This window comes from Dromiciops gliroides, chromosome 1, assembly GCF_019393635.1.
Source record: "Dromiciops gliroides isolate mDroGli1 chromosome 1, mDroGli1.pri, whole genome shotgun sequence".
Classification (NCBI taxonomy): Eukaryota; Metazoa; Chordata; class Mammalia; order Microbiotheria; family Microbiotheriidae; genus Dromiciops; species Dromiciops gliroides.
This window is the reverse complement of record NC_057861.1, coordinates 75217297-75235834: the sequence shown is the minus strand read 5'-3', so window position 1 is coordinate 75235834 and position 18538 is coordinate 75217297. Positions and strand designations below refer to the sequence as shown.

Here is an 18538-nt window from a genome sequence, read left to right as displayed (position 1 = left end):
CACTATGCTAAGTGCTGTGGGTACAAAGAATGGCAAAAGACAGTTCCTACCCTTGAGCTCACAATCTTGTGGGGGAAATAACATGCAAATGACTATGTGCAAACCACATATATTCAGGATATGTTAGAGGTTAACAATAGGAGAAATGAACCAAGATTAAAGGGGATTCAGAAGAGCTTCCTATAGAAGGTATCATATTGGCTGGGACTTGAAGGAAGCCAGGGAACCTGCAAGGCAGGGAAGAAGAGTAAGAGCATTCCAGACATGGGGACAACTAGTGAAAATGACTTGTCTGAGGAGCAGCAAGGAGGCTTGGGTCACCAGATCCCAGAGTATGAGAGTAGGGAAAGGAAGGGGAGGTGTATATTGTAAGAATGCTCGAAAGGTAAGGGTGAGGGGAAAGTTATGAAGGGATTTCAATGTGAGAAAATTTTATATTTGATTCTCTGCCCTACAACTCCAAGATCTAGATTTTTTTTGGTAGGGGGACTAATAGTTTTGTTTATTTTCATAGGAAACCGAAGGTAATGAAAGCATTGAATAGAAGCTCAAAAAAGCATCATCATCAAGTGGTGAGAAGGATATTGCATGAGATTACTTCAGGGAAAAATCTGCAAACTTCATCTTCCTACTCAGCATCACAGAGTCAAAATAAATTCAAAATTAGCTCTTCAAATAAATATTTATATCAAGTCAAAATCTCATTGAGAAACAAGAGTATGGATGCCTGCCTCCTCTTAAGATCAAATACCAAGAAAATTTATAAAAGGAAAGTAAAAATGCAAAACAAAGCAAAATGAAGCTATCTCTGCTATTGGGTTTCCTTTTAATATGCCATGAGTTACTTTGATTGTATATTTTCCAAAGCTTTATTTCTTAACAGTTTCCATTTCCCCGCCCTTCCAAAAGATTTTGCCCTTTTTGTTCTAATGGGAGAAAAACTGCCGGAGGGGGCAGCTAGGTGGCACAGTGGATAAAGCACCGTCCCTGGATTCAGGAAGACCCCAGTTCAAATCTGGCCTTAGACACTTGACACTTACTAGCTGTGTGACCCTGGGAAAGTCACTTAACCCTCATTGTCTCACCAAAAAAACCCCCAAAACCAAAAAACACCCCCAAACCCAAACTGCTGGAGACAGTTCTATGCATTTTTAAAAAATAAGAAAGCCATACATATATGTTTTGCATGATTGCATTTGTATAACCTATATCAAATTGCCTTCTCAATGAGGGGGAAAGAAGGGAGATAATTTGAAACTCAAAATTAAAAAAAATATTAAAATTGTTTTACTTTTAATTGGAAAAATATGTATGTATATATATATGTATGTACATATGTATTTATGTATATATGTATGTTTATGTAAAGAAAGCAGTACAATGCCAGTGGCTTGATTAGGTCATATACTCTTATTTATTTATTTATTTATTTATTTATTTATTTATTTATTTATTTATTTATTTATTTATTTATTTATTTATTTATTTATTTTTTAGTGAGGCAATTGGGGTTAAGTGACTTGCCCAGGGTCACACAGCTAGTAAGTGTTAAGTGTCTGAGGCCGGATTTGAACTCAGGTATTCCTGACTCCAGGGCCGGTGCTCTATCCACTGCACCACCTAGCTGCCCCTCGTCATATACTCTTATATGAGAAGGGAAGGAAAGTATATAAGCATCAGGAAACTGGTTTTGATGTATTTCCTTCAGTGTTATATTGTGTTAAAAGAAATCTCAGTTCAGGCCTCACCCTGGTCAATAAGGCAAATTAAAAAAATAAGACAAAAGGAGTTTATTAGCAGCACACCAAGGTAGGGTACCACTGCCCCAATTCAAACTGTGAGTTATTTTCAGACAGGAGTAAACAACTTCCATATAATGGTAAGATAATCCTGATTGGTATAGGATTCAATGAGGAGATGGGTTTGGTGCTACCTCAGCTCCTCCTCCATCACAATATCATAGAGAAATGGGATTAGTGCACACACCATGAGGTTATATCTGGACCTGCCATCTCTTGGAGACCGGTTATGCATTAATCAAAGCCTAAAAGGTTTAAATATAGGGTCACTTGGACTGATGCTGCATCAGTGGTTGATTTTGCATGATATCCCCTCTTTGGTGCTAACCATACTCATGGTGCAGCATCACAATTGGACCTCTATTGTTCCTCTATCCTCAACTGCATCATAAAAATATCTGCTGCTGGTATTTTGGGAGTTGTCTTGGTAATCAGTTCTTTGTACTAGGGGATACACTAAACACAAGCAACATACAATCCCTATGAGAAAACACAAAAGAAAACCTACAAACAGATATTCCAGTCATGAGAGATTGGGGAACCAAGAAATTAATTATTCCCATGGGGACCAGAGCTTCTTCCCACCCACCTATAACTTGTTCCAGGCTTTCTGAACTAAGTCCATATAGGTATTGTGGTGATTAAAATTACATGGGGTTGCCTTATAATTGTCCCAAGTTTACGGAAAATTAGCTGAAATTTTAATATATTGCAACTTAGAAATTAGAGGCTACTATATGAGTTCTGGGGCATTAAGCATTTATTAAAGCATATTAAATATTAGTAAAGAGAGAGATCACCTTGCTCAGAAAGATCAGAAGGCTTATCTAGGATAGAGGAGAGAGAGAGAGAAAATCTGTGTCCTGCCTCCTTGAGTGTAAAAATCCAAGAGCCCATGTCAGAGCAGAAGCCTCTTGCATGTCTGGAGGAGAGGCTGCCCTTCCACACTGCTCCAAGCTCATTGGCTAGCATCATTCAAATCTATTGGTTTACTGGACTTGAGGAGGGTGGTCCATGAGCTAACTTCCTTTAGGTAATCAGGAAGTTCAGTTTGAAATTCTCCTGACTCTGGGCTGACCTTAAGAAAGGTCAGCCAGGCTCTTTGGGTTAGGCCCTCAAGTAGGGGCCACTGGAACTCCCCAAACCCCATTATTTTCTCACAGTATGAATGTGTCAAGGTTGTCAGGAACCCAGGTGCAGCACTCCTGACCTATAAGACCACATACACTTTCTCTTTCTTCCAGGAGGAAATCTAGAGCCAGTTTAATTTGTAAGGTGACCACCATAAGTGCATGGAACTCAGTAGTAAGGTGCTACACTGTGCCTGTGGTTTCCTTAACAAATACTTGTAAGATTTGTACATTTTATTCAAGAGAGGCAGACTGCAATTGTTACCATACATGGGTAATAAGATGGAAAAAATATATTCAGTCTCACTAAAGGAAGAATATGCTAGGCGGCAGGATAGGTGTGGGCCAGAGGCTAACAAGCGCTGTCCCCAACCCATACCTGTCTATTCAATTTGAGGTGAACTAGTTATATGCTTTTTTTTGTTGCTTGGGGAATAAAATCCTTGTAGGGCTATCCTAAAAAAATCCATGCCTGTGTGCATAACACCATGTCTTGAGATTAATTCTCAGAAGGCTATTCTCTTCCCAAATAGTCACATTTCATTTCAGTGATGGTGTATTTACATTCGATTTGCCATTCCACATCTTGACCTTGTGTCCTGTTTTGCTCCTAACATAGTACCAGTGGCCTGATAATATGGCTCAAGCTCAAGGATGGGGGTGGGGATGGGGTAAGAATTGGGAAGTGTTAATGATCTTATCCTAAATAAAAGTAAATGAGTGAGAGAACTCTTTTTTTTCAGGTAATGACAATATCATTCAATGTTACTGTTTTCCTTATTGATTGTAATAAATGAATCACTCAAGTCCTAGATATCTGACCCCACACCCGCCAGTGGTATTTGTTCCTCTAAGGTAAAAGGGAAATATGTTCACACATCCAGCAGTTGATCAAGCTAAAGGCACAGCTGGTATATTGGATCAGACACACATAAGTGTTGGGCTCTCCTGTTCCTCCCCTGCAAGGGGTGGTAAGTTGGGCATAAAGCACCAAACACTAATGCATGGTAAATAGTAGATGAGGAATTAAATCCTCAAACAAACAAGTGGCCCAACACCAGTGACTGGTATTGGTGTCCTTTTTGGACTTAACTGAGTCCAGGGACCAACCAGGGGTAGTTTCCTCTGCTGAACTAAGGTCAATCATGGTAGGCTTCAGATGGCAGTTTTGTATCTAGTTCATCTGTTTAGCCTTGATGGAAATTTGACTGGTTAGCAGGACCTTGAAAGGTCCATTCTGGTTGGGCTGGAGACTAGATATCTACCTGAGGTTGTGTCAGAATCTTTTAGAGATATAATAAAAACAGTTGCTTAGTTATTTCTGTGATAAACTATAGTCCTTTGTTGCTGTCTATAGTACATGGCAGGTCAAATTTTAGTATTATGTCTTTGATCCTTGATGTTATGACCTTGCTATGATGTTTGCTATAAGATGTGTTGCTGGAAAGGCCTCTACCCAATGCCTAAACTGGTCTCTGTATAAAAAACATCCATAGCTCATAGATGTTGGCAATTCAATAAAGTCAATCTGCAGACGTTCAAATGGAAGTGTTGCCTTTTTTCTCCCTCTTTTTGTAAGTTTTCTTCCATGAGGCAGATAAGGAAAAGAAGAAAGAAGGAGGGAGAAGAAGCAAGAGGGCAAGTGTGCTTTATATGATTTTTGCACACTTTTCTCCTTCCCACATGATTACTACCATTTGCAAAAATAGGAAGATAAGGCATCCTTCCAAACTTTTTCTATGCTTCAGGCAGAGAAGTCAAATAGAAGTAAAAAAAACCGCCAAACCAGAAACCCCCCAAAACAAACAAACCCCAACCCAACCCCAGCTCCTGACCTCAAGGAGCTTATATTCTTTTAAAAAATGTTTATTTTATTTTAAATTTGTGGAATAAGATAACTTTCCATAACATAGTATAATAAAAAAGATGATTGCACATGAAGCTGCAAATCTACTATGTACAACTTGTCTTTCCTTTGAAACATACAACTTATCAGGGCAGCTAGGTGACCCAGTGGATAAAGCATCAGCCCTGGATTCAGGAGGACCTGAGTTCAAATCCGTCTTCAGACACTTGACACTTACTAGCTGTGTGACCCTGGGCAAGTCACTTAACCCCAATTGCTTCACCAAAAAAAAAAAAGAAGAAAGAAAGAAAAAAGAAAGAAAGAAAAATATATAACTTATTATGTAAATTGCTTTTTTTTCTTCCTTTCCCTCCCCCTGCCCTAGAGATGACCACCATTAGATACAAATTGGTGTATGTCTGTAAAATTGTTCTATATGTGCCTCTATCAGTTCTTTCTCTGGATGCAGACAGCGTCTTTCTTCATATATCTATTATAATTAATTTTGGTATTTATAATAATAAAAATAACTTATTCACATAAAAAACACAAAACTTATTTACTCAGAGCCATCTTTTTTTAAAAAAATAAAAGTATTTTATTATTTTCCAGTTACATGTAAAGATACTTTCCAACAATTGTTTTTTTTTTCTTTTTAAAATTTTAATAGTAAGTAACAAACATTATTTTATTTTTTCCAGCTACAAGTAAGGGTAGTTTTCAACATTCATTTTCATAAGATTTAGATTTCTAAATTTTTCTCCCTCCCTATCCTCCCCCCTCCACAAGACAGCAACCAGGTTATATATGTACAATCCACAAGTGCTCTTTTTATCAGTTCTTTCTATGGGGGTGGATAGTGAGCTCCGTCATTAGTCCCTTGGGATTGTCTTGGATCATTGCATTGCTGAGAGTAATTAAGTCATTCACAATTGCTCATTGAACAATACTGCTGTCACTATGCACAATGTCCTCCCCAGTTCTGCTCACTTCACTATACATCAGTTCAGGAGTCTTTCCAGGTTTTTCTGGGATCATCCTGTTTGTTATTTCTCATAGCATAATACCAATCCACTGCAATCATATACCACAGCTTCTTCTGTCATTCCTCAATTGATGGACATTCCCTTTATTCTCAATTCTTAGCCACCACAAAGAGTTGCTATAAATATTTTTTGTACAATTTTCCCCCTTTTCTCTTTTTCATGATTATTATTGTTAATTGTTTCCCTTCCATCCTATTCCCTTTCCCAAGATATTTATTTTATTATCCATCTTCTTTCATCCTAGCCCTCTTCAAAAGGGATTTGCTTCTGTCTGTCCCCTCCCCAACTCTACCCTTCCTTCTTTTGCTCCTCTCTTTTTATCCCCTTCCCCTCCTATTTTCCTGCAGGGTTAGAGAGATTATTTTAAGGAAAGCTCCACCTATTCCTGTGCTCTCTAGTGCTTTTAATAGGAATGAGTGTTGTATTTTCTCAAATGCTTTCTCTACATCTATCACTCAGAATTATTCTTAAAACAATATGACTGTTACTGTTACTATGTTCTTTTGGTTCTGTTTATTTCACTCAACTATTTCATGCAGTATTTCCACATTTCTAAGATCATTGAGCTCATCATTTCTTATGACATATTAGGATTCCATCACAATCATATGCTACAACATGTTCAGCCATTCCCCAATTGATGGGCATCCCTGCATTTGCCAGGGTTTTTTTTCCACCAGAAAGACAGCTGTTATAAAATATCATAGAACATATAGGTTCATTTCCTTTTTTCCTAGTCATCTTTGGATATAGACCTCATAGTAGTATTGCTAGTTCAAAGGGTATAGGTAGTTTAATAACTCTTTGGGCAAAATTCTAGCTTGTTCTCCAAAATGCTTGGATCAGTTCACAATCCTATCAACAGTGAATTAGTGTCCCAATTTTTCCACATCTCCCCAACATTTGTCACTTTACCCTTTAATCATTTTAGCCAATCTGGAAGGTGTAAAATTACATCACAAGGTTGCTTTAATTTGTATTTCTCTAATCAATAATGAATTAGAATATTTTTCCATATGATTATAAATTGTTTTGACTTCTTCATTGGAAAACTGCTTGGTCATATCCTTTGACTCCTTATCAATTGGGCAATGACTTGTATTCTTATAGATTTAACAAAGTTCTTTAAATATTTTAGATATGAGACCTTTATCTGACAAACTACCTATAAAATCCTTCCCCTAATTTTCTCCTTTCCTTTTGATCTTGGCTATATTTGTCTTATTTGTAAAAGTTTTTTTTTAATTAATGTAATCAAAATTATCTATTTTGTACCTAACTTTGCTCTCTATCTCTTGTTTATCCATAAATTGTTTTCCTATCCATAAGTCTGATAAATAATATGTTCCATGTTTTTCTAATTTTCTTCTAATATTTCTTTATATGTAGGTCATATATGTATTTTAATCTTATCTTGGCAAATAGTATAACATATTGGTCTATGCCCAGCTTCTGCCATATTGCTTTTGAGTTTTACCAATGATTTTTACCAAATAATGAATTCTTATCCCCAAATTTTAAGTCTTTACACGTCAAATATGAGATTATTATGTTTATTTGCTACTGTGAATTGTATGTCTACTCTATTCCTTTGATCTACTTTTCTATTTCTTTTTTTTTCTTTTTTTTGGGGGGGTGGTGGGGCAATTGGGGTTAAGTGACTTGCCCAGGGTCACACAGCTAGTAAGTGTCAAGTGTCTGAGGCTGGATTTGAACTCAGGACCTCCTGAATCCACGGCCAGTGCTCTATCCATACTTTTCTATTTCTTAGCCAGTACCAGACAGTTTTGATAATGACGGTTTAGTTTAGGATCTGGTATTGCTAAGCCTCTTTCATTTTTTGGACAGTTTTATTTTATTTTTTAATTTTAAAAAATAATAAACATTTTTATTTAAAGTTTTGAGTTTCAAATTTTATCCCTACTTCCATCCCTTCTCCCTATCCACCATGTGGATTTATTGAACACAGACTGAAGCATGCTATTTTCACTTTCTTTCACTTTCGTTTTTTATTAGTCAAATTTTCTTATACAAAATGACTAATGTAGTAATGTTTTACATAATTTCCTCCTTAATTTTAATTTTTCTCATTATTTCCTTTGATATTCTTGACTATTTGTTCTTCAAAATGAATTTTATAATCTTTTATTAAATTCAGTAAAAATTTTTTTTGGTACTTTAATTGGGATGAAATTGAATATATAAATTGGTTTGAGTAAAATTGTAATTTTTATTATATTGGTCCTACCTACTGAAAGGAAAAAGATCAATAATTGAGGACTTGAGTGCTTTCCTCTGTATTGCCATGCTAATCTTTTATCAGCTATAATTATTGGGATAAGAAATAATGGTGTGATTTATAGTAAGAGCTTAGTCTCAGGTTAAACAAAAAAGACAACAACAACCTATGTGTAACGAAACTATGATATAGTCCCAGGAAATTCCTGTTAGTTAACCTTAGAAGTGTAGCTAAAGGGGCAGCTAGGTGGCGCAGTGGATAGAGCACCGGCCCTGGAGTCAGGAGGACCTGGGTTCAAATCCGGCCTCAGACACTTAACACTTACTAGCTGTGTGACCCTGGGCAAGTCACTTAACCCCAATTGCCTCACTAAAAAAAAAAAAAAAAGAAGAAGTGTAGCTAAATCATTATAATATGCATATTTGAATTATGTAACCAAAATAATCATATCCATGTATTAATCTTTTTATTAAAATGATAACATAAGAAAGTCCTATAAAGGGCTTATTGACACATCATGGAAAGTTCAAAGTTAGGACATAGTGACCTGTAAAATGCAATCTTATATAAATCAGCTTCTGGAAGACATCATTGCATCATACATGAATGAAGGTACCTATAAACATCTATGAATTCTGTATCACAGGGTCTCAGACTGTACTGGGTACACTGTAGACCCCCACCTTTGTTTCTCTCATTAAAGACTAGTTTCTTTAGCTAGAAAGGCTTCCCAATTTTTTTTTTATACTTCCCATGGACAATTAGCATTTCTCCAGTTATTTAATTCTGATTTCATTTGTATAAAATTTAAAAAAAAATAATTGTTTATATAGCTCCTAGGTTTGTTTTGACAGATGTACTCTTAGGTATTTTATACTGTCTAGAGTTATTTTACTTTATAATATTTTATTTTTCCCACTTACATGTAAAAACAATTTTAACATTCCTTTTTCAAATTTGCAAATTCTCTCCTCGACCCCACTTCCTGACATTATTTGGAAGGCAAACAATTTGACATAGGTTTTACATGTGTAGTCATGCAAAACACATTTCCACGTAAGTCATGCTGTGAAAGAAAACACAAGAAAAAACATGTAAAATAAAGTAAAGAAAGAATATCTTCAATTTGCATTCAGACTCCCTCAGTTCTTTTTCTAGAGATGGATAGCACCTTCATCTTAAGTCTTTCAAACTTATCTTGAATCATTGTATTGCTGAGAATAGCTAAGTTATTCACAATAGATCATCATACTATATTACTGTTACTCTGTACAATGTTCTCCTGGTTCTGCTCACTTCACTTTACATCAGTTCATATAAGTCTTTCCATATTTTTTTTCTGAGAGAATCCTGTTCTTAACTTCTTAAAGCACAATAGTATTCCATTACAATAAAATACAACTTGTTCAGCCATTCCCCAATTGATGTACATCCCCATTCTTTGTCACTAAAATAGCTGCTATAAATATTTATGTACACATAGGTCCTTTTCCTTTTTTAATTTCTTTAAGATACAGACAGTATTGGTATTGCTTGGTCAAAGGGTATGCATGATTTTATAGCCCTTTGGGCTCTCCAGAATGGTTGAATCAGTATACAACTTCACTAACAGTGCATTAGTGTTGTAATTGTCCTACATCCCCTCCAACATTTGTCATTTTTTGACATATTAGCTAATCTAATAGGTTTATGGTGTCGCCTCAGAGTTGTTTTAATGTGCATTTCTTTAATCAAAATTTATTTAGAACATTTCTTTATGTGACTATAGATAGCTTTGATTACTTTGTCTGAAAATTGCCTGCCTTATCCTTATGCTCTTATGCTCTTATGTGCTTCTCTTACTCTCTTGCACCTGAGACTCCATACTGGGTATGTAACTACTTAGACCTGAAACTAATGGGGAAGCCATTCAGATCAATACTTTAGTAATATGTGATCTTAATTAATAATAAATGCTTATTGCTCAAACTGGTGCAATAGCCTTTAATTTATAAATAGCAATATATTAGAAAACCCCCCGCCAAGTTCCCCCAAAACAGTCTAGTCTCCCTAATATTTCAAATGACACAAGCCTGTTTCTTAGTAACAGGGTTCTTTCAAGTAGGGTATATAGAATGGCAAGTGACTATGCTGGCATCTGACTCATGGTTTCTTTCTATTGTATTTGTACCTCTTGGATTATATTAAATTGTGGGAGGAGTCACTGTGTATAAATATCCATGGATCCTGAAGTTTGGTGTCTTTGGGTCCTAGACCTGAGAGGAGTTTTATTATGAGACAGGATCCCTCTCTCAATAAACCTATTTTCTTTTGGCTTTGAGTCTTTGTTTTTTTCTTTATCTAACACTGAGATTTAGACATTTTCACAACAGCTCCTGAAAGAAAACTCACCAGAGTGGTCTGAGTGCAGATGGATTCCTCTGTCCAGATTGTTGGAGGTGACTGAGTTTCATGATGAAGCCAAGTTCTCAGAAGGAGTTGCTGAAGACTTTTAGCCCATCTCTTCATTGCTCACCAATCAGGATTGATTTTCACCTGTCCAGAGCACTTTCTTTTCCAAAGACATTTAAAGTATTCAAGGTCTTTAGTTATAGAGAGAAACCACTGACCATCAATTTATTGATTATTAGTTAGCCTAATTAATAAATTGACTATTAATTATCCAGAAATTCTGTCTCTTGGGTTTTTCATTCATCACCTCCATATATTTTTATTTATTTCATTAAATATTTCTCAATTACAGTTAAAAATTAATGTTGATTAAAAAAATTTTGAGCTCCAAATTCCCTCCCTTCTTTCTTTTCCTCTTCATTGAGAAAGCAATTGTGGATGCTTTGTCCACTGTGTCACCTAGCTTCCCCATGATGACATCTTTAGGCTTAAATTGAGGGGTATGGGGAATGCACTGGGGGAGGGGGAAGGGCAGAGGTGAAATCCTACAGAAAAGAAACAGGAAAGGGCTTATGGAGCGGGATAAGAGATGAAGGAGGAGCAGGGCAGTAAATAAATTTTACACTCATTAGAAAAGGCTCAGAGACCTTAAACTCATCAGAGTTGGGTCAAGGAGGGATTAACACAGACACCCAACTGGGTGGAGTGATCTATTTAATCTGGGCAGTAAATGAGTTTAACACTCACCATAATTGGCTCAAAGACCTCAATCTCATCAGAATTGGCTCAAGGAGGGAATTATGTACACACTCAAATGGTTGGAGTAATCTCTCTAACTCTGCAGGAAAATAGGAGGGGAAGAGGATAAAGAGAGAGGGGCAAAAGAAGGAAGGGCAGATTGGGGGAGGGGGCAGACAGAAGCAAATCCCTTTTGAAAAGAGATAGGATGAAAGAAGATGGATAATAGAATAAATATAATGGGGAAGGGAAGAGGATGGAAGGGAAACAGTTAACAATAGTAATCATGAAAAAGAGAAAAGGGGGGAAATTTGTACTAAAAATATTTATAGCAACTCTTTGTGGTGGCTAAGAATTGAGAATCAAGGGAATGCCCATCAATTGAGGAATGATGGAAAAAGCTGTGTTATATGATTGTAGTGGAATGGTATTATGCTATGCGAAATGACAAACAGGATGATCCCAGAAAAACCTGGAAAGACTCCTTAACTGATGTGTAGTGAAGTGAGCAGAACTGGGGAGGACATTGTGCATAGTGACAGCAGTATTGTTCAATGAGCAATTGTGAATGACTTAACTACTCTCAGCATTGAAATGATCCAAAACAACCCCAAGGGACTAATGATGAAGCTTAGTATCCACCCCCATAGAAAGAACTGATAAAAAAAAGCACTTGTGGATTGTATGTATATAACCTAGTTGCTGTCTTGTGGATGGGGGAGGAAAAGGGAGGGAGGGAGGGAGAAAACTTTGTAACTCTAAATCTTGTGAAAATGAATGTTGAAAACTACCCTTACATGTAACTGGAAAAAAATAAAATAAATGTTTATTGAGAAAGATAGCAATTTGATTATCCATGTGAAATCATATGAAACATATTTTCCATATTAGTCATGTTAAAAAAACATCGGGGGGCAGCTAGGTGGTACAGTGGATAAAGCACTGGCCTTGGATTCAGGAGGACCTGAGTTCAAATCCAGCCTCAGACCCTTGACACTTAATTAGCTATGTGACCCTGGGTAAGTCACTTAACCCTCATTGCCCTGCAAAAACAAAAACAAAAACAAACAAACAAAAAAAGGAAAAACAAAAAAACATCAAACACCCTGCCCCCAGAAGAATTAAGTTTAAAAAGTATGCTTTAACTTGTATTCAGACTCCATCAGTTCTTTCTTTGGAGGTGGACAGCATTTTGAAAATCATAAGTCCTTTGGCATTGTCTTGGATCACTGTATTGCTAAGAATAGTTAAGCCACTTACAATCATACAATATTGCTGTTACTATGGTATAGTATTCTGCTAGTTCTTATCACTTCACTTTACATCAGCTCATCTAAGTCTTCCAGGTTTTTTCTGAAAGCACCCTGCTTGTCATTTCTTATAGCACACTAGTATTTCATCACAATCACATACAACTTGTTCAGCCATTCCCCAATTTTTTATTTGTTTGTTTGGGGTTTTTTTGGTGTGTGTGTGTGTGTGTGTGTGTGTGTTTTTGCAGGGCAATGAGGGTTAAGTGACTTGCCCAGAGTCACACACAGCTAGTAAGTGTCAAGTGTCTGAGGCTGGATTTGAACTTAGGTCCTACTGAATCCAGGGCCGGTGCTTTATCCACTGAGCCACCTAGCTGCCCCCTGTTTGTTTGTTTTTGTGGGGTAATGGGGTTTAAGTGACTTGCCCAGGGTCACACAGCTAGTAAGTATTAAGTGTCTGAGGCTGGATTTGAACTCAGGTACTCCTGAATCCAGGGTCAGTGCTTTATCCACCGTGCCACATTTTTCTTCAAGGCTTCACATGTAGCCATTTTGACACTATTCTTCTAAGTTTATGCCTTGATCCTCCCTCTCACATTAGTAACTTTTTATAGTCAAGCTCTTTCTTTTTTTTTGCTCATTTGTTTTGCCTTTTTGTGATTTTGTGTTTTTCTTTTTACACACACACACACACACACACACATATATATATATATATATTGTAATGATTGGAATGATGCCACCTACTGGAGACTTGCTGTGGAGAGCTCCACCATGAGGAAAATGCCTCAGAGGCATTGTGGCTTTTCCTTGGCATCAGGAAATGACGTTTGCTCATGGGTGCTGTCTATCAAGTCTACCAGCCAATCAACTGGAGGAGCCTCCTATGGTCTGGGAGGAGACAGGAAGGAGGAAAGGGAGCCTGCACAGAGAGCGCAGGCCTTTTTGGTTTCCGGACTTGATGGTGGTGGCGGCAGAGGACTTCACAGGAAATTTGAGGAAAGATAGGAATGCCAGGCTGTTAGAATTCTGTTCTCAATCTTTTTCTTTCTATTTTCCAATAAACCCTTAAAAACCTAAACTCGTTTTATCAGTGATTTTTAGTCAGTTTCCCCCAAACTGGGGGAACACATTAGAATCCACATTTAGAATCTTAAATTACACTATATATATATATATATATATATACCCTACATCAGATTACCTGCTGTCTAGGGGAGGGGGGAGGGAAGAGAGGGAGGGAGAAAAAATTGGAAATGGGAAATCTTATATAACTACATGTAACTGGAAAATAATAAAATACTTTTATTTTTAAGAAAGATTATCATATCTGCAAATTAAAACAAAAAAATGAGGGATTATTAAAAGTGATGTTAAAGATGTCATGCAAAAGAAACTTTTGTGATTGAAAAGAAGCAGACTGATCTTGTATTGAAAGTAAAGTATAGCAGTGGTGTGGTGGTATGGTCCCAGTGCAGGCTCTGCTGATTTGGGACAGGGTTGTGACTCCATTTCACTCATCCTCTCCAATATTGTATGGGTGGAACTACTCTTACTGGTAGACTGTACTCTTATTCTTATCTGCTTACTATCTCAGACTCTCTCAAGTCAGTAGGAGTGGGTTTTCATTGTTGTTGTTGTTGTTGTTGTTGTTGTTGTTTCTGAGCAGTCCTGGAAAACAGTGGGAAGGAAATTTGCTAATTTGGTAGGTGTGAGGTGGAAAATCAGAATTGCTTTAATTTACATTTCTCTAATTATTAATAATTTTGATATTTTTTTCACATAGATATTGATGGTTTGGATTTCTTCCTCTGAAAACTACCTATTCATATGGTTTGACCATTTACTACCTCTTTCCCTTCTCATTTTAGCTGCTTTGATTTTGTCTGTACAAAACCTTTTGGATTTTATGTAATCAAAATTGTCAATTTTATCTTCTGTGATTTTTAAAGGATCTCTTTTTCTTTTCTTTTCTTTTTGTTTTTTCTTTTCTTTTCTTTTCTTTTTTTGCAGGGCAATGAGGGTTAAGTGACTTGCCCAGGGCCACACAGCTAGTAAGTGTCAAGTGTCTGAGGCTGGATTTGAACTCAGGTCTTCCTCAATCCAGGGCTGGTGCTTTATCCACTGCACCATCTAGCTGCCCCCCTTCTGTGATTTTAAAAATTACTTGTTTATTAATTTACTCTTCATCTAAATATGAACTGGGAAAGTAATTTTTGCCTTGCTCTTTTAATTTATGTCACCTTTTATATCCAATTCATATATCCACACTTGGAATTTGTCTTGGTATATGGTATGAGATATAGGGCTATATCTAATTTCTTCCAGACTGTTTTTCACTTTTCCCAGGTTACAGTTCTATTGTATTCATATGCATCTGTATGTTGTATACCTAATCGGTTCCACTTACCCACCTCTAAGTTTTTAAACAATATCAAATCAATTTTAAGATTATTGCATTGTAATGTTTGCGGAGTTTCAGGAAAGGTAGCTATGCCTCAGGTAGGTGCTTTGTAAAAGGAGAGCAAGAGGGAGGCTTGAGGTGTCTATCATTGTCTTGCTCCACTCTAGCCTCAGTGAGGCATCAATGGCTGACTCTTGATAGTAGCAGTTCCTCCAAAATGGGGAAAGGAAAGGGAAAGAGGGGTCACCAGGTATGCAGACTGGTATTAGAGGATTCCCTCTCTCTTCCCCACAGGCACATAGGCATACTGGCACACATGCAGACATTTTCATGAAGGCAGGGGCTCCAAGTCTCAAGGAATTCATTTGCTGACCCTACTTCCTTGGTCCTAGCCTACTCATATCCTGCTCACCCCCCTCCCTAGGTAGCACTGAGACTTCATTCTGTAGTGAAAAAGCATTGTGGGGAACTGGTGATTACATGACTACAGAAGAGGTAGAGGTAAAGGAAACCAACAGTTTGCTTTTCTGGGTCAGGTCAGCCCTGGAACTAAAGGACAGAGAGAACTGGGAAAGGTTTGGGATGTGGGGGAGGCATGTGTTGTGTGTCCTTAACTCTTTGTTGTTGTTGTTGTTTTGCAGGGCAATGAGGGTTAAGTGACTTGCCCAGGGTCACAAAGCTAGTATGTGTCAAGTGTTTGAGGCCATATTTGAACTCAGGTCCTCCTGAATCCAGGGCCGGTGCTTTTTCCACTGTGCCACCTAGCTGCCCCTCTTGTTCTTTACTCTTGAAGAGGACCATGACATCAGGTGATGTAATGCCTTGCAGTGAATTGGATTTAAGGGAGGGAGGGCTGTGCCAAGTCACCAACCTCACTCTCTCCTCCAGAGCCATCTGGGTACAGTGACAAGATATAGATCAGGATGATTGGTGATGTCCCTGAATGCTTTAAGGCAACCGAAGTTAAGTGACTGGCCTGGAGTCACACAGCTAATATCTGAGGTCAGATTTTAACTCAGGTCCTCTCAATTTCAGGGCTAGTGCTACTGCCACTGCATCACCTGGAAGCATCAGGGGAAACATCTATATTAGGCCTGAAGGAAAGGAGATTAGAATCCAGTTGAGACCAGTTCTATCCTCCCAGAAGTCACCTGAGGCAGAAACTGAGGCTAGTTAAAAATGAATTCTTCAGTGTGGGAAGTAGAAGAGGCAGCTTTAAAGTCCAGCCTTCAAAGATGGTGGAGGAAAGACAGTGAGCTCTTGAATTCATGGCACAATTGCTCCAAAAAACATCCCAATAATGCCATAGGACAATTCCTGGAGCAGCAAAATCCACAGAAGAATGTGCTAAGATCATTTTCAAACCAAGGATGGCTTGAAAGGTTGGAAGGAAGGAGCTGCTGTGCTGAGACATGAGTGGAGTCCAACCCCACAGTCATGCTGATACAGATCTAGTCCTAGGAAGGCCTCCCCAGAGAAAGAGACTCCCAGAGCCTCTGAATCAGCTACAGTGCCAGTGTTGTCTGGAACTAAGCTCACAGTCTGGTGAGAGGGATGAGCCCTCTGCAGGGGGGAGATTACAGGGGTCTCTACTGGTGCTGAGGCAGAACTTGGGTTTTTCACCCCTGCTGGGAGCCAGGAGGTAGGCTTGAGTAGCAGTGGCCCAGGTGTGGGAGGGGCACAGGCTCGTCAGAGCTGACAACCACAACACACAAAACTGGTTGATTAGCAAGTTGGTCTGGGGTCATCTATGGACCAGGGAACAGGACAGGTGAGTGAAGAACCTGCTCTTCCTTAAATCATACCACCTGGGACTTCCTGAGGCTTGGGATAGTGCAGCCTGGAAACACTGCTACACTTTAAGGATCTAAAAGTCAAGTAAAAGAAAGGCAAGATGAGCAAACAGAGAAAGGTGAAGACCAAAGAAAGTTTCTTTAGTGGCAAGGAAGATTGAGGTGCACTCTCAGAGGAAGATGTCAATGTCAGGGCCCCTATAACTAAAGCTTCCAAGAAAAATATGAGTTGGTCTCAGGCCAGGGTGAAGCAAGAAAGACATGACAAAAAATCAACAGCTTGAAAAGCCAAATGGAAAAGCTCTCTCATGAAAATAATTGCCTAAGAATTAGGATTGAACGAATGGAAGCTAGTGACTTTATGAAAAACCAAGACACAATAAAGTAAATCCAAATGCAAAATCATGGCATAAATGACTAAAAACATAATAAAATGTTATTGGGAAAAAACCAAAAAAAATAATCAGAGGTACGAGTAGGAAAGAGAGATTAAATTTTTTTTTGTTTTGTTTTTTGGTGAGGAAATTGGGGTTAAGTGACTTGCCCAGGATCACACAGCTAGTAAGTGTCAAGTATCTGAGGCCACATTTGAACTCAGGTCCTCCTGAATCCAGGGCCAGTGCTCTATCCACTGCGCCACCTAGCTGCCCCAAGAGATTATTATTATTATTATTATTTAGTGAGGCAATTGGGGTTAAGTGACTTGCCCAAGGTCACACAGCTAGTAAGTATTAAGTGTCTGAGGCCGGATTTGAACTCAGGTACTCCTGACTCCAAGGCGGGTGCTCTATCCACTGTGCCACCTAGCTGCCCTGAGATTAATTTTTTTTTTTTTGCTTTTTTTTGCAGGACAATGGGGGTTAAGTGACTTGCCCAGGGTCACACAGCTAGTAAGTGTCAAGTGTCTGAGGCCGGATTTGAACTCAGGTACTCCTGAATCCAGGGCCGGTGCTTTATCCACTGCGCCACCTAGCCGGCCCCGAGATTAATTTTTAAAATGTCAATTAAAAAAATAAAAGGTCATAGAGGTACTGAATCACAATAACACCTCAAAGATGATACCAGGGAGAGGGAGGCAGGATTAATGACTGTTGAGGTTATGGTCATGGGAAGGCACATGACTGGGGGAGAGAAGTTTATGTGAATGTTAGATAGGAACACAGGGGTCAGTGACTATTATTAGGTTGCAAAGCCAATGATGGTGACAAGGGATTGGGATATGTTTGAATGGAAGGATTAGAGGAACTGGCCCATGTGAATCTGGAGTGAGTATTTAAATTACCTTATGGTAGCTCTATAAGTAGCCTCTGCTCTAGAAGGGATGACTGTTAACACCAAGTTAGGAATGACCTCCAAAAGTAGAGAGAGGTCCAGTAGTGCAAGAATACTTACTGGGTAGATAAGAGCCAATGGATGATGGAAGCCTCTGTCTGATGTTGAAGTGATCTGGTTGAGCTGCTTGCTTTGTTTAGAGCTGCCACTGCTATCTTGAGTCAGGTGTTCCTGTCAGGGGATCCCCTTGTAAGAGGAAGGAAAGAGCCAATGCCATGAAGGCCCTCTCTTTTAATATAATCTACAAGACACAGTGGGAGAGCTGCCTGGTACCCAGAAACTGTAAGTGAGATGGGGCTAGGGAAGGGCTCCTTGGGAGTCTGGCCTGATTTTAGGGCAGGATTCCTGCCCCCCACAGCCTAGTGTTAAGTCTAGTTTTATTTCACTTTCCTCTTTCCTATTTCTCAGCAAATATTCCTGTAGAATGATTTTAAAGCCAGCCAGCTCTTCACTTGGCAGCATTATGCTTTATCCAATCACCTCCTAGCAAGGCAAGACCTCTTTCCCAATAATCACAGTTCATACAAAGAAGAGATGCAAAGCCTGTTTCCTCCTTTGTTTCTCAGC

General features: G+C 38.4%; 1 protein-coding gene across 2 annotated transcripts in view; it reads left to right on the top strand.

The window, feature by feature from the left end:
* LOC122734934 (myelin-oligodendrocyte glycoprotein-like) overlaps positions 1–740 on the top strand; it is a 30396-nt gene extending 29656 nt beyond the window's left edge. For both annotated transcript variants that reach the window (XM_043976121.1, XM_043976120.1), the window contains one exon: positions 515–740. The gene's annotated coding sequence lies outside the window, so the exon portion shown is untranslated. The remainder of the gene's footprint in view (positions 1–514) is intronic.
* Positions 741–18538: the final 17798 nt, after the last annotated feature.